This window comes from Lissotriton helveticus, chromosome 3_1, assembly GCF_964261635.1.
Source record: "Lissotriton helveticus chromosome 3_1, aLisHel1.1, whole genome shotgun sequence".
Taxonomy (NCBI): Eukaryota; Metazoa; Chordata; class Amphibia; order Caudata; family Salamandridae; genus Lissotriton; species Lissotriton helveticus.
In genome coordinates, this window is record NC_136061.1 from 703,051,063 (window position 1) to 703,068,684 (window position 17,622).

Consider the following 17,622-nt stretch of genomic DNA (forward strand, 5'->3'; position numbering starts at 1 on the left):
AAACAATGGATTTAGGCCCAGATCCTTATACGGGGGTGAATGTATGACATTGTTCTACATTCTGTCCATCAACTGTATTTTTTGCCGCTCTCCAATGATGTCATCAATAGTTGGTGTAAGATGACGTTCTTGCTTGATAGCCAGGTTAGGTATCCTCATGTCCACACAAATTCGGATGGCATTAAGGGACTCATTAGGATGGCGTACGGAAACGGGTACCGTCCGCCATGGTTGCGGCAAAATCACTCCCGGCCGCACCGCGGAGAATCCGCGGTTGCGATTAGGATATTCATGACAAGAAACTCCGACCACGGCGGACGGATCTCGTCAAACACCGTCCACGGCGGACGGAACACTTCAAACACCGTCCGCGGCGGACGGAACCAAAAGAACACCCACCGCCTCGGACAAACATGACCGCGAGAACAGGCCCAACCACCGCCATACCTGCGGAGGGTACGGCCACGTGATTAGGATAAATCCGCCATTCCAACGGAACTCACCGCCGTCCTCCACCGCCGCGGAAACAATACTTCGGAAAACTGACCATGACTGCAGAAGGACCACACAAACACCATCCCTGCCGTCAAACCGATTACAAAATGGCAGACGGAAGTAAATACAAAACACACCAAACAGAACACCCAACCACCTGAAACACCCACCCCCAGGAACCACACGCCCCAATGACACCCCCCCAAGCACCAAAAAATGCACCAAATACACCACACCCACAGAACACCTGATTGCCAACAACCATTGGGACACCACCACCACACAGAGTATAAAAAGAATCCCTCCCACTACCACAGTCCTTTGCATCACAGCATAGCTGCAAGCAAGAGCCACAACACCACGAACAGCAGACACACACAAACACACATTCAACATGCACACAAACACACACACCACACAAACCCACACAACACCATCCCTACACACCACACACCTGCACAACCCACCCGACCCCACCCCACCAACACCTTGCACATCACACACCATGGCACCAAAAAAAAAACCAAAATTCACAGACAGTGAGTTGAAGGTCATGGTGGATGAAATCATCCGTGTCGAACCACATCTCTTCGGCAACCTAGTCCAGCAGACCACCTTGGCAACCAAAAAACACATGTGGGACAGGATAGTGACCAGAGTCAATGCGTCAAGGACTGTGCCACGCACCAAACACGAGATCCAGAGGCGGTGGCACGACCTCAAGGCAAGGGTGAAAGGCATCAGGGCGAAGAACCACCTGCGGGCACACCATACTGGCGGCGGCACTCCCCCAGAGACCATACCATATGCAGAATCGGAGGAGAAGGTGCTGGGCATACTGCACCCTGAGAGCCTGGAAGGAATCGAGGAGGGACAAGAGGCTGGTAAGTACAAACCAATCACCACTATCACACTGCCATGCTCTGCCATGCACAACTGCCAACACACATCTCCCTGGCCCCAATCCATGCATGTGGACCACACAGTCACCCAAATGTGAAGTCCTGGCCTCAAATGAACACACCATGACTAAACACAAATATTGCCTCCTACCTTCCCAGCCTTGCATGTTGTCAAAGCAGCCAGCACTACAACTTCCAACAGGCCCCCATGTCCAGAGGGAGGGTGGTGGTGGGTGGGGTGTGTGAGAGACCAGCACTACAACTCCCAACAGGCCCCCATGTCCACAGGGAGAGTGGTGGTGGGTGGGGTGTGTGAGAGAGAGGTGGGTGGGGTATGTGAGAGACCAGCACTAAAACTCCCAACAGGCCCCCATGTCCACAGGGAGGGTGGTGGTGGGTGGGGTGTGTGAGAGAGAGGTGGGTGGGGTGTGTGAGAGACCAGCACTACAACTCTCAACAGGCCCCCATGTCCACAGAGAGGGTGGTGGTGGGTGGTGTGTGTGAGAGGTGGGTGGGGTGTGTGAGAGACCAGCACTACAACTCCCAACAGGCCCCCATGTCCACAGAGAGGGTGGTGGTGGGTGGGGTGAGTGAGAGAGAGGTGTGTGGGGTGTGTGAGAGACCAGCACTACAACTCCCAACAGGCCCCCATGTCTACAGGGAGGGTGGTGGTGTGTGGGGTGTGTGAGAGAGAGGTGGGTGGGGTGTGTGAGAGACCAGCACTACAACTCCCTACAGGCCCCCCATGTCCACAGGGAGGGTGGTGGTGGGTGGGATGTGTGAGAGAGAGGTGGGTGGGGTGTGTGAGAGACTAGCACTACAACTCCCAACAGGCTGCCATGTCCACAGGGAGGGTGGTGGTAGGTGGGGTGTGTGAGAGAGAGGTGGGTGGGGTGTTTGAGAGACCAGCACTACAACTCCCAACAGGCCCCCATGTCCACAGGGAGGGTGGTGGGGTGTGGGGGTGTGAGAGAGAGGTGGGTGGGGTGTGTGAGAGACCAGCACTACAACTCCCAACAGGCCCCCATGTCCACAGGGAGGGTGGTGGGGGGTGGGGTGTGTGAGAGAGAGGTGGATGGGGTGTGTGAGAGACCAGCACTACAACTCCCAACAGGCCCCCATGTCCACAGGGAGGGTGGTGGTGGGTGGGGTGTGTGAGAGACCAGCACTACAACTCCCAACAGGCCCCTATGTCCACAGGGAGGGAGTGTGAGAGAGAGGTGGGTGGGGTGTGTGAGAGACCAGCACTACAACTTCCAACAGGCCCCCATGTCCACAGGGAGGGTGGTGGGGTGTGGGGTGTGTGAGAGAGAGGTGGGTGGGGTGTGTGAGAGACCAACACTACAACTCCCAACAGGCCCCCATGTCCACAGGGAGGGTGGTGGTGGGTGGGGTGTGTGAGAGAGAGGTGGGTGGGGTGTGTGAGAGACCAGCACTACAACTCCCAACAGGCCCCCATGTCCACAGGGAGGGTGGTGGGGTGGGGGTGTGAGAGAGGTCATTGATTAGTAGTGTTGGTGCCAAAAACATGTCATGTCCACAGCATTGATCATGATAATCTTGTCCCTCAGGTGATCGCAACTTGACTGGCGAAAGCAGCAACCGCCAGCACCAGTCGCCCCCCTCACAGCACGGACTCTCTGGGGACGAGCCCATTGCCAGCTCAGGTGCAGAGGACGACGTGGGCCAAGCAGACTTCCAGGGCCATCAGGCTCCAAGGACATCACTGCCTCCACCACCTCGGCCTGTGTCACCACACCAGCAGCTGCCATTGTGAGCTGTGCAGCCACCACCACCACCACCACCACCACTCCTGCCAGTGCCACCCTGCCTGACCCATCGGCCGATGATGGACCATCAACATCCCAGGCAAGCAGGGAGAGTGGACGTGAGGGCACAGCTCACAACCAGGAGTGCAGTTGTCCGGCGAGGTGGGGAAGGACACCCACCCCATCCTGGCGCCGAAAACCTGGAAGCCATCGCCAGAGTCAATGCCTCCTATGAGCAGTCGCAGGCACAGTCTGATCGGGCCCACGAAGACTCTCAAGAGAGCAGTAATCTGTTGCGGTCTATTGATATCCGCATAGGGCAAATTGTGGACCTCATGGGCCAGCAAACTGCTCTGTGGAGGGACTGGCTATCCCGCGCCACACCACCACCCCCTCACCCAAGTGCCCAGCGGGACCGCTCACCAATACCACCGCCACCCACACCTGAGCCCACAGACAGGGAGGTGGCCCCTGACCAACCTGCCCCCACAGCTGTCTCCGCTCCGGCTCCAAGACGGAGGGGCCGTCCGGGGCAGGATCCAGGTGAGAGCAGTAGTGTTGTCCCATCTACCCGCTCTAAGAGAGGGCGCAAATGACTTCACCCTTGTCTGAGCCTGCCATTCACCCTGCAAACTATCCTGTCCCACAATGCCAAGCCTTGCCACACGTCTGTTGGACTAGCTGGATATCACACATTGTGGTGTCCCCACGGTGGTTCATCTGCCATGACCTTCAACTCTCACTCCCCCACCAACACTTCTTTGTAAATATGCACCAACATCAAACCTCAACCTGTAAATAAACATCACGTAAACACTCAATGATGTGTGGCCTCCATGTTTTATTCACATGATTGTCTTAGAATGTAACGTTACCAGGTGCAGGGATCAATGTTGTTGAGAATCATGCCTCTGTGGGAGTGACCTAGGGATAATGAGAGAACAACAAACACAGGTCAGGAAAGAGATTCACACCCATCACAGCACACTGTACTGCAACATCCCACACACCACACTCATCACCAATTAAGTGGATCACAGGACACACATCTGGGAGTATTGCATGTACACCATCTTCCACACACTTGCAAACAGAACATACCAGAACAGGCATCATAGACACACCACATCCATACTCCACCACTAAACATACATCACGCATTGTCTGGCTGCACAAGCGGTAGTTACTTATATTCAAGGGAAATAGCGATCAATGAGCTGACGCCTCTGGTCCACACCTTCTTCCTCACCACTATCCTCATCAGTCGACATGGGTGGGATGGGAGGCCGAGCAACCTATTGGTCTTCAGGGTCCATGATCAGTTCTATGTTATTGCGCAATGCCAGGTTGTGGAGCATGCAGCAGGCAATCATGACTTTGCATACTTTGCCTGGTGAGTATGGCAGGACCCCTCCGGTTTTATCCAGGCAGCGAAACCTAGACTTCAGCAGTCCAAAAGTATGTTCAATCACTCGACGTGTCCTCCCATGGGCATCATTGTAACGCAATTCACCAGGGGTAGTAGGATTCCTGATGGGGCACAGCAGCCACGGCCGGTTTGGGTACACAGAGTCGCCTAGGTGGGAGTATGACAGACACAAATTTCATTACCAGGATTTGTGGGAACACCATGCCACATATACAACACAATTGTCCGCACAACACACTGACAACACAATTGTCCTTTCAGCACACTCACCTACAAGCCACACACGTTCCGGACGCAGATTAGCCATCAGATGGGGGACAATGCTGCTCCGCATGATGTGGGAGTCATGGGCGGAACCGGGAAATCTGGCACACACATGCGAGATGATGTTGTCAGCCAGGCACACCACTTGCACGTTGATCGAATGGTAGTGCTTCCGATTCCTATATACAGCTTCACGTGCCTGGGGTGGTATGAGACCAATATGTGTCCCATCAATGGAACCCATTACCTGTGGTAACTGGGCCAGGGCATAGAAGTCCCCTTTGACTGCTGCCAACTCTGCCGGACGTGGAAAATGGATGTAATCATCCTTGTAAAGCATCATGGCATTCAGAACATCCCGCAGTACCATGCTGAACATGGATTGGGACATCCCTCCAGCATGACCAACTGTGTACTGGAAAGTGCCAGTCGCAAAGAAATGAAGAGCCGCCATCACCTTTGCTTTGGGTGTGAAAGCTCCAGGATATGTCCTGCGTGGCTGCAGATGAGGTGACAATTGTGTGACAAGCTCCTGCAATCTCAGTCGGTCAAGCCGGTATTTGCGGATCACCTCCTCGTCAACCATGTCCTCCAGCACAGTGTATGGTCGATGCACATTTGGAGCCCTCCTGTGTGGGTGTAGATGGCAGCAGATGTCAAATGACCAACAACGCATAGCTGTGCAACACTATCACATCTTGACCAACACAATGCTAATAATACATGTTTCAGACAGTGATAATATGTGTGACCAGACCAATATATAAGGCAATACAGCTGACTACACAGACAATGTACAACCACAACGAACATGCGGTGGGCTAACATGTACAATGTAACGTGCACACATGTTCAATCATCTTGCAATACCACATGACTGAGGGCCCATATGTGGACAAGCGTCCCCACAGACACACATGTACGTGCACACACAACATGAAATTGGAACACACCCTCCTTGTCTTCATGCATCCATGAACACACCTACAATGCCCCCTCAGCTGACATGCATGGGCACACAACAACAGACACGCATACACAGAATGCATGTACACACACATCATTGTTACTTGCACACACAAACCACACACTCACAACAGCTAATGAATGTGTGTACACACCCTTGCGGTACTGTGTAGATGTGTAGAAATGAAAATGTGTGCCCCAAAACCAAAACATCAACACGTCGCCATGCACATCTGACGCAACTTGGGCACACATCACTAGCCTTTGTTAACCACTGGCAAGGTCAACAGTATGAGCACACATGCAACAAATGGACATGAATGTCGCACGTGGACACGGGCCATAGACTTCACATCAATATTCTTCCAGCATTCCGGACATGTCCTGACACACACGTACAACTAAGAAGATTACATGTGTGCGGAGACATGCAGTGTGTGTAGATACGCCATCTGGGGACGCCTTCCACCAACACAGAGGATGACCGTTTACACAGCAATTAAGCATGACATATGCTGTATGGTCAAGGACCATCCCGGTTACACCCCGCAAAAAGCAAGTGCGCACTACCGCGACGGTGCATCATTTGAAATCAATCACTCACTGGCACCGCTATGGCGGTGCACGCATTCCGCGGGGGCGGTGCAGGCCAACACATACATTTGAAGCTGCAATCGGAAATGGCAGTTGAGAAACCCCCTTGCATTGTTATTGCGGCACCCACCGCCAGTCCAGGCCAGTCACCCACCGCCAGTCCAGGCCAGTCACCCACCGCCAGGACTGGGCGGTCAGCCACTGCCATTCCAGGCCAGTCACCCACCGCCAGGACTGGGCGGTCACCCACCGCCAGCCCAGGCCGGTCACCTACCGCCAGTCCATGCCAGTCACCCACCGCCAGGACTGGGCAGACACCCACCGCCAGTCCAGGCCAGTCACCCACCGCCAGGACTGGGCGGACAACCACCGCCAGTCCAGGCAGGTCACCCACCGCCAGTCCAGGCCAGTCACCCACTGCCAGGACTGGGTGGTCACCCACCGCCAGTCCCAGCCAGTCACCCACCGCCAGGACTGGGCAGACACCCACCGCCAGTCCAGGCCAGTCACCCACCGCCAGTCCAGGCCAGTCACACACCGCCAGGACTGGGTGGTCACCCACCGCCAGTCCAGGCCAGTCACCCACCGCCAGGACTGGGCGGTCACCCACTGCCAGTCCAGGCCAGTCACCCACCGACAGTCCAGGCCAGTCACCCACTGCCAGGACTGGGCGGTCACCCACTGCCAGTCCTGGCGGTGGGTGACCGCCCAGTCCTGGCGGTGGGTGACTGGCCTGGACTGGCTGTAGGTGACCGCCCAGTACTGGCGGTGGGTGACTGGCCTGGACTGGCGGTGGGTGACCGCCCAGTCCTGGCGGTGGGTGACTGGCCTGGACTGGCGGTGGGTGACTGGCCTGGACTGGCGGTGGGTGCCGCAATAACAATGTAAGGGGGTTTCTCAACTGCCATTTCAGATTGCATCATCAAATGTATGTGTTGGCCTGCACCGCCCCCGCGGATTGCGCGCACCGCCATAGCGGCGCCAGTGAGTGATTATTTTCAAATGATGCACCATCGCGGTAGCACGCACATGCGGTTACCGGTGTGTGAACGTGACGGTCCGTGCACATGTAGCCAATGGGAACAGGTTACGCGTTGCGTGTAAGCGCATTCAACAATTGTGGAAGACGTGCACCGCCACACCAGTGCGAGTCATTGGCTCTTTTTGAATGATGCATCCAGGGAAAACCAATTGCTGCAGACATGTGCCACTGATATGAGCTCTGGGCCCTATATATGTGTGAGGATTTTCTGCACACATTCACTGCTTCCAGCCACTGCTGCCTGCGACCGTCACCTCGACCTGCTGCTCCTGAGCTATCCAACAACTGCTGCCTGCAACCGTCACCTCCACCTGCTGCTCCTGAGCTATCCAACAACTGCTGCTGTAGTGCCACACTCCAGGACCTTGCCATGTCGAGAGTGCAAGAGATCCAGTCTCGTCCGTTCACCGCAGCGGAGCTGGACATCCTTGTGGACGGTGTGCTCAGCCACTATGAACAGCTCTACGGTGCCCCCAGACAGGTGGTAAGTGAAGTGGGTAACATGTTGGTGGGCATGAGGTGGTCACTGACTCATTGCTTCAGCAAAGTTGGTGGTGTGCTGTGAGACCTTCACATGTGTTGTACTGCGCATGGCTGCATGAAGATATGTGTTTCTGCAATGTTAATGAATGTCAAACAGTCCACTGCGTTCCCCTCTTGTCTCCCATCCTGGTAGGTGAAGCTGCACCTTCGCAAGGCCGTGTGGAGGAGCATAGCACGTGATGTACGGGCAGTGGGGGTGTGCAATAGACGACACACACACTGCCACAAGCGCTGGGATGACATATCCAGGCTGAGCAAGAATGTTGCGGAGATGACACTGGGGATCATTCCAAGAACAGTCCTCCTTGCCCGACGCACCATGACCCCTCTAATGCACCGCATAATTGCTGTGACGCATCCTGAGCTGTCCGCCCGGCTGAGAGGGGATCAACAGCAAACTGGCGGTAAGCAGACTGTAGGTGTCTGTAACTTGTGAGTGCATGCATGTATTTGTGCTCAGACACAGTGTTGGCATCCGTGGTGCGTATCTTTTTCATATATTGCATGTTGGTGGCATTAGCGGAGGGAGCGGTAGCATCCATGTCCGCCAGGTGGACATACCAGGTGATTTGTATTTGAGGGTTCCTGGACATGCTGCTGAGGTCTGGTGTCCCATGGCATGACATGTGTGGTGGCCTGCATGCACTTGCCCTGTTTGTATGATGTACATGTTTCACAGACACCCACGGATCTGTGATGTGAGGATGTGTGGTAGGGGTGGTTCGTGTCCAGGATGGGTGCTACATGTCAATCGACTGTAAGGAATGGTGTGACTTTGTAACCTTCAGTACGTGAGTGTGGCACTTAGGTTCACATCTCTTCCCTCTCTCTTCAAGCTTTGGCCGAGGGCACTGACACACAGACGACGGAGATGAGTGGTGGCAATGCATCCGGATCAGAGATGACACACACGCAGACTGACACTGGCAGCCACGGAGAGGGAGACAGAACCGTCCCTGAGGACTCACATGAGGAGACACCATCGTCCTCATCCTCCGAAAGTGTTGGTGAGTCAGCACTGTTGTCACAGACAGGGAGTGGGCAATCGACACCTTCAGACGGGATACAGCACACAAGGCCCACACTGCCACCCACTGCAACATGAACTGCTCGTGCTCGCCAGAGGAGGGGGAGCAGGGTTGCCTTCGGTGCAGGCACCGCGGAGCCTGCCCCTGTGACACAAAGTGCACTTTGTGCTGAGGCAGTAGATCTGCTGCGACAGCTGTGTGTAGGGCAGACCAACATGATCAATGCATTCCAAGACCACGATAGGAAGTTGGGGCAGGTGGTGGCATTCATGGAGGGGATGCATGGCGATGTTGTTGGTCTCCACAGAACAGTTCAGTCATTGGCAAACACTGTGTCTTCAGCCATTGTACAGTCGCATAGACAGGGTGCTACTTCTGTACCACCATCCACACCACTTGATGTTTCAGGGGAGGGTGATTTATCAGACCCGGCCTCTTATTCAGGTTATTTCACTAGGAGCAGCCACAGGCAGCAAGGCAGGGCACGGAGGGCACAGACACCATCCCCTAGGACTGGGATATCTTTCTCCGAAGACGACATGAGCTACACTGGAGTTGACACACAAGATCATCAAGGGATGTTGGGGGAAATAGCTTCACATGCTACACAGGCGTCCCCCACAAAAGGAACTCCCAAGGCAAGGGCACCTCCAAAGAGCAGGGACACTCCCAAGGACAAGGACACAACAAAGGAAAGGGCACCTCCAAAGAGCAGGGACACTCCCAAGGACAAGGACACTACAAAGGAAAGGGCACCTCCAAAGAGCAGGGACACTCCCAAGGACAAGGACACTACAAAGGAAAGGGCACCTCCAAAGAGCAGGGACACTCCCAAGGACACGTACACTACAAAGGAAAGGGCACCTCCAAAGAGTAGGGACACTCCCAAGGACAAGGACACTACAAAGGAAAGGGCACCTCCAAAGAGCAGGGACACTCCCAAGGACAAGGACACTACAAAGGAAAGGGCACCTCCAAAGAGCAGGGACACTCCCAAGGACAAGGACATTACAAAGGGCATCTCTAAAGGGTATGCAGACAAAATATCGATATTTAAATATCGATATATAATTATATCGAAGTTTAAATATCGATGGGACAAAATATAGAAGGTAAGTAATATCGATAAATTTAATATCGATATTAGTAATATCGAAGTTTTAAATATCGATGTCAGTAATATCGATGTTAATAATTTCGATGTTACTAATATCGATTTCTAAATTATTTTTGTGTATATTATTAAGTATTTATTATGTTTTTAATTTATTTTTTTGTAATTTAATTACATTTTGTATTTTAGTACTGTAGCGGGTTGTGGGTTTATAGGGGAATAGGGTGGGAAGTAATTTAATTACGTTAAATTAATTATTAATTAGTAGGAATTATAAATTAATTTTAATTATTAGTTAATTATTTTTAATTAATTGGTAATTCATTTTAATTAATTGATTAATTGATAAATATGTTCTGTAGCGGGTTGTGGGTTTATAGGGGAAACGGGTGGGAAGTAATTTAATTATGTTAAATTAATTATTAATTAGTAGGAATTATAAATTAATATTTATTAATTGGTAATTATTTTTAATTAATTGGTAAATAATTTTAATTAATTGATTAATTAATAAATATGTTCTGTAGCGGGTTGTGGGTTTATAGGGGAATAGGGTGGGAAGTAATTTAAAAGTATTTAAGTAATAATGTTCTTTAATTAATTTTTTGGTTAATTATTTAATTGTTAATTAATTATTAATTGTTAATTACATATTATTAAATGGTATTTTCATTAATTTTTTTAATTACATATATTTTGTTCACATGTTTTTAATAATTATGTATTGGTATTTGTAAATGGTTTATATCTATTTAATAGTTAATATTTTTATTATTTAAAATAAAACATTTATTTATAAGTATGTTATTTTTACCCCTACGCTATCAAACTCTTTCCCTACTGTTGCGCTCTCTGGAGTGGGAATAGTAATTTTTACCCCTACGCTATCCAACGCTTTCCCTACTGTTGCACCCCCTGGAGTGGGAATATTAATTTTTACCCCTACGCTATCCAACATTTTCCCTACTGTTGCACTCTTGGGAGTGGGAATAGTAATTTTTACCCCTACACTATCCAAAACTTTCCCTACTGTTGCACTCTATGGAGTGGGAATAGTAATTTTTACCCCTACGCTATCCAACACTTTCCCTACTGTTGCACCACATGGAGTGGGAATATTAATTTTTACCCCTACGCTATCCAACATTTTCTCTACTGTTGCACTCGCGGGAGTGGGAATAGTAATTTTTACCCCTACGCTATTCAAAACTTTCCCTACTGTTGCACTCTCTGGAGTCGGAATAGTAATTTTTACCCCTACGCTATCCAACACTTTCCCTACTGTTGCACTCTCTGGAGTGGGAATAGTAATTTTTACCTCTACACTATCCAACACTTTCCCTACTGTTGCGCCCTCTGGAGTTGGAATAGTAATTGTTACCCCTACGCTATCCAACTCTTTCCCTACTCTTGCACTCTCTGGAGTGGGAATAGTAATTTTTACCTCTACGCTATCCAACACTTTCCATACTGTTGCACTCTCTGGAGTGGGAATAGTAATTCTTACACCTACGGTATCCAACATTTTCCCTACTGTTGCACTCTCTGGAGTGGGAATAGTAATTTTTACCCCTACGCTATCCAACACTTTCCCTACTGTTGCACTCTCTGGAGTGGGAATAGTAATTTTTACCTCTACGCTATCCAACACTTTCTCTACTGTTGCGCTCTCTGGAGTTGGAATAGCAATTTTTACCCCTACGCTATCCAACACTTTCCCTACTGTTGCGCTCTCTGGAGTGGGAATAGTAATTTTTACCTCTACGCTATCCAACACTTTCCCTACTGCTGCACTCTCTGGAGTCGGAATAGTAATTTTTACCCCTACGCTATCCAACACTTTCCCTGCTGTTGCACTCTCTGGAGTGGGAATATTAATTTTTACCCCTACGCTATCCAACACTTTCCCTACTGTTGCGCTCTTTGGAGTTGGAATAGTAATTTTTACTCCTACGCTATCCAACACTTTCCCTACTGTTGCGCTCTCTGGAGTGGGAATAGTAATTGTTACCCCTACGCTATCCAACACTTTCCCTACTGTTGCGCTCTCTGGAGTGGGAATAGTAATTTTTACCCATACGCTATCCAAAATGTACTTAATTTTTTTAATTAGTTTTACATTGTTATTAATTGTAATTTATATTATTATTTTATGTATATAAATTTATTTGTAATTTATTATATTTTTATTTATTTATAAGTTATTAAAATAATTAATTTAGAGTTAATATTAATTAAGTATATACTATGCATTATATTTTTATTATTATTAGTTTTATTACATTATTTATTAATTTTAAATATTATAATATATTTTAACTATGTTTATTATATTTATAAGTATTATTTTGTTAATATTGCATTTTATTTAAATAAAAAAACGATATTTTTAAAAAAACGATATTTTTGACATTGATATATATTTTTCGATATTTTTGTACTTACCTTGTTAGAGATAGGATCCCGATATTATTGTCCTCGATATTTTTGCTGCGATATTTTGGTACCTCGATATTTTTGTAGTCGATATTTTGTCATAGATTCCTCCAAAGAGCAGGGACACTCCCAAGGGCAAAATAGCGTCAAAGGAGGGGGACGCCACAATGGACAAGTCTGCACCCAGGGACAGGGCACCACCCAGGGATCAGGGACATTCCAGAGACAGGACACCTCCCACGTCCAAGGCACATCCCATGGACAAGGGTTCTCCCATGGACACGAGCTCCATCAAGGACAGACATATATCACCCCTGGCTGCACTCAGGCTGATGTTTCAGGAACGTACAACACATGTGCCAGCGGTGGAGTGCCCCCATACCGCGACTCCCATCCACGCCCCCCAGAAGCAGAGGAAGGAGTACACTGTTGTTGCATCCCACATTACACATGATGCAGAGGGCAGAAGGCAGGCCCACAGCAAACGACAGGCAGGGTCCAGCACGTCCCCAGAGAGCAGACCACCACAAGCACATGATCCACCTTTGATGTCTGATGATGCCACTCCACTTACCAGTCCAGTCATGTCCGGGGTGCCCCAACATTTCACAAAGAAACGGAGGCACACACCAGTGACACCTGACCACCTCAATGTCGCCCCAGCACAGCTTTCCCCAGCCCCCAGGGCCACCCTGCCTACTGGCCCATACAGCCCTGTGGCTCATCATTTCAGTGGTCCTAGTGGGTCAGCTGCAGTTCACTCTCATGTGTCAGATAGTGGCACTGTGTCTATTGTACGCTGTCATGCATCATGTAGTAGCACTGTGTCAGTTGTGCCCTCTCCTGTTGCAGGTACTAGCACTGTGTGTGTCCGCCACTCTCACGTGTCAGATGCAGGCATGGTATTTGTTGGTCAGTGTACAGGGACATGTCCTGGCAGTGTGTCTGGGTCTATGGCTCATGTGTCAGTCAGTATATCTGTGGCTGTGTCTCACACTCCTGTTGCTGGTGCTGGCAGTGAATCGGGGTCTATGGCTCATGTGTCATTCAGTAGATCGGTGGCTGTGTCTCACACTCATGTTGCTGGTGCTGGCAGTGTATCTGGGTCTATGGCTCATGTGTCAGTCAGTAGATCGGTGGCTGTGTCTCACACTCCTGTTTCTGGTGCTGGCGGTGTGTCTGGGTCTATGGCTCATGTGTCAGTCACAGCAGCTGTGGCTGTCTCTCAAACTCCTGGTGCTGGTGCTGGCAGTGTGTCTGGGTCTATGGCTCATGTGTCAGTCAGTAGATCGGTGGCTGTGTCTCACACTCCTGTTTCTGGTGCTGGCGGTGTGTCTGGGTCTGTGACTCATGAGTCAGTCACTACAGCTGTGGCTGTGTCTCAAACTCTTGTTGCTGGTGCTGGCGGTGTGTCTGGGTCTATGGCTCATGTGTCAGTCAGTAGATCGGTGGCTGTGTCTCACACTCCAGTTTCTGGTGCTGGAAGTGTGTCCGAGGTGAGTAGTTCAAGCACTCCACCAGATTCTGTGGTGTGCGGTTTAGTTGCCATCACTCACATGTCATTTTACTTTGTGTGTAGATTGAGGAATGTAACCACCCTGACATTATTATTGTCCTTGTGACGGGTCGCTTGACACACGTACTTGTGTAGCCAGTGATGTACCTGCTCTGTTGGCCACAATGCCCTGTTGCTGTTCTGATACTGCATTGTGCCCTCTCAAGTGCTGGCTCTGATGTACCTGCTCTGTTGCAAACACTGGCCTGTTGCTGTTGTGATACTGCATTGTGCCCTCATGTTCTGCCTCTGATGTACCTGCTCTGTTGGCCACAATGCCCTGTTGCTGTTCTGAAACTGCATTGTGCCCTCTCAAGTGCTGACTCTGATGTACCTGCTCTGTTGCAAACACTGCCCTGTTGCTGTTCTGATACTGCATTGTGCCCTCATGTTCTGCCTCTGATGTACCTGCTCTGTTGGCCACAATGCCCTGTTGCTGTTCTGATACTGCATTGTGCCTTCTCAAGTGCTGGCTCTGATGTACCTGCTCTGTTGCAAACACTGCCCTGTTGCTGTTGTGATACTGCATTTTGCCCTCATGTTCTGCCTCTGATGTACCTGCTCTGTTGGCCACAATGCCCTGTTGCTGTTCTGATACTGCATTGTGCCCTCTCAAGTGCTGGCTCTGACATACCTGTTCTGTTGCAAACACTGCCCTGTTGCTGTTGTGATACTGCATTGTGCCCTCATATTCTGCCTCTGATGTACCTGCTCTGTTGGCCACAATGCCCTGTTTCTGTTCTGATACTGCATTGTGCCCTCTCACATGCTGCCTCTACTGTACCTGTGCCTTGCCATGGACTGTTGATGCACTTAGCCCCTCTCACGTTCTGCCTCTGATGTACCTGCAATGGACAGTTGATGCACTTAGCCCCTCTCACGTGCTGCCTCTGCTGTACCTGTTCAGTGCAATGGACTGTTGCTGCACTTAGCCCCTCTCACTTGCTGCCTCTGATGTACCTGTTCAGTGCAATGGACTGTTGATGCACTTAGCCCCTCTCACGTGCTGCCTCTGCTGTACCTGTTCAGTGCAATGGACTGTTGATGCACATTGCCCCTCTCACGTGCTGCCTCTGCTGTACCTGTGCCTTGCCATGGACTGTTGATGCACATTGCCCCTCTCACGTGCTGCCTCTGATGTACCTGTTAAGTGCAATGGACTGTTGAAGCACTTGTCCCTCTCACGTGCTGCCTCTGATGTACCTGCTATGTTGTAAACACTGCCCTGTTGCTGTTCTGATACTGCATTGTGCCCTCTCAAGTGCTGGCTCTGATGTACCTGCTCTGTTGAAAACACTGCCCTGTTGCTGTTGTGATACTGCATTGTGCCCTCATGTACTGACTCTGATGTACCCGCTCTGTTGTACCCAGTGCCCATGCTCTTGGGTAGTGTACGATTATTTATAAATACAAAAAGGGGAGACCCAAGGAGCTATATGAAGGTCCAGTGTCCGTGCTCCCAAACCAATATCTCAACAACAAAGAGGACACTGTACCTAGACGTGAGATGCAAAAAGTCATCTGAAACGTCAGGATGCAAAAAGTCACCCATTCAGTCTAAAGTAAGAGGAAAAAGAGGGGAAGAAAAGACTAGGTGTGAAAAGAGACAATATTGTCCATAGTAGCCCTCACACACCCATAGGATGTCATGCTTCATCATCGGGCCATTTTGCTCCACGTAGGGCCGGCGCTGCAATTCCCTACGGGCCCCATACAGGGACACTTTGGCGGAGATCTTTTAGGACAGCCGGATGGTGCATGCGGGTGTGCGGGGTATAGTTGATAGAGGGAAAGTGCGTGCCAAGTGAAGGTAAGGGTAGTAAAAAGGTACATATGCAACAGTTTGTCATATAGGTGTACCTATAGCTGTGATGGCTTGTTTTTGTAGGCATGTTAACCCCAAAGTATCATAGGTCGACATGTTTCACGCCTTTATCGCCAGGGTGGTCGTTGGCGTTTCATCAGGACCAAAAAGCTTAAAGCAACATGTGCACGTGAAATGTGTTAAAACCCTCTGGATTTAACATGGCGGGCAAAAAGATTATATACCTTGGAACAGGCTATATCTTCAATAAGTGTCCCGCTTCTGTAACACCTAGAAAAGAAGAAAGACACAGATATATATGTATATATGTATATGTGCACCAGTAACTACTTGATGCCATACCGTGTGCCACCTTAGCGTGCACATTATCAACACAGAAGAGATAAAACAGGAAACTAAGCACGCGAGATACCACAAACACAGTTCGTATAGAATAAAGAGAGGGCGCCCTATACTAAGGACAAAGTCTTAACGACTCGTTAGTAGAATGGCCTGTAGGGGTCCTAATGCAAGTAAAATTGTCCCCTAGAACACATAGTAGTAACAATATTCAGGGACCAGAACAAATGCTCGTTATTCATGGGACCAAATTGAATGCTCGCCATACTAAATGATGGTATGCTCACCTCGTTCTTGAGGGGTGTCCCTACTGGCAAGGACAATACGCGCCCACACCGTACCGAAGTTACGATCACTGAGCAAAACAAGGGGGGGGAGAGAGGCAAAAGTAAGTAGCTGAGTGGCACCTGTAGCTCGCGCCGGAATAGTCCTAGAGTTACAGGGCACAAAAATCCTCCATGGGGCTTAATAAACACTTACGTTTTTGAGGGTGCTTCCAAGGGAGCACCTGCACGTCCCGAGGCCAGTGAAGAATAAGCCCGGAACTCGGTGTTTGTTAAATGGGGCAGGAATGCACCCAGAATGCGGCATATTGCCAGAAAGCTTCCGGTGACTGCAAGACCAGCGTCTGCGCGAGATACACGAGTTAGGTGCGCTGGCGCACAAAGCGTATAACTAATCCTCCGCACATGCGCAGAGTGTTAGTTTCACTGGAGCAAAAAGCCGGGAGACACTATGTAGGTCCCTGGGCTAGGTGGATAGCTTCCTGTTCCATACGTGCTCTCAATTAAATGGAAAATAATATGATAAACGCAGACCACGTCTTGCAGTCCAGGTGAGAGCCTACAGAGTACGCAGGCCCACTAAAAAACAAAAACATGTGTAGTGTAATAAGCTACTAGTAGACCACTCAACCTACGAAAATATTAATGTATTATAAGGATAGGAACCATGATGGGACAGTATTTCAGAATACCTAAAGGGTTCCTTAATGAACGGTGGTGGTATTAGAAATATAGGTACCACTCACAATGTTAGGCCAAGGCAGGTCCAATTGTGTAAAATTAAGGGGTATCTTGCGTGCCTGCTCCAGAGGAAGAAAAAAGAAAGAAGAAAAATACATAAGGGTCTACGGCTGATCTGCCGTGCAAATACTTATAAATACAAAAAGGGGAGACCCAAGGAGCTATATGAAGGTCCAGTGTCCGTGCTCCCAAACCAATATCTCAACAACAAAGAGGACACTGTACCTAGACGTGAGATGCAAAAAGTCATCTGAAACGTCAGGATGCAAAAAGTCACCCATTCAGTCTAAAGTAAG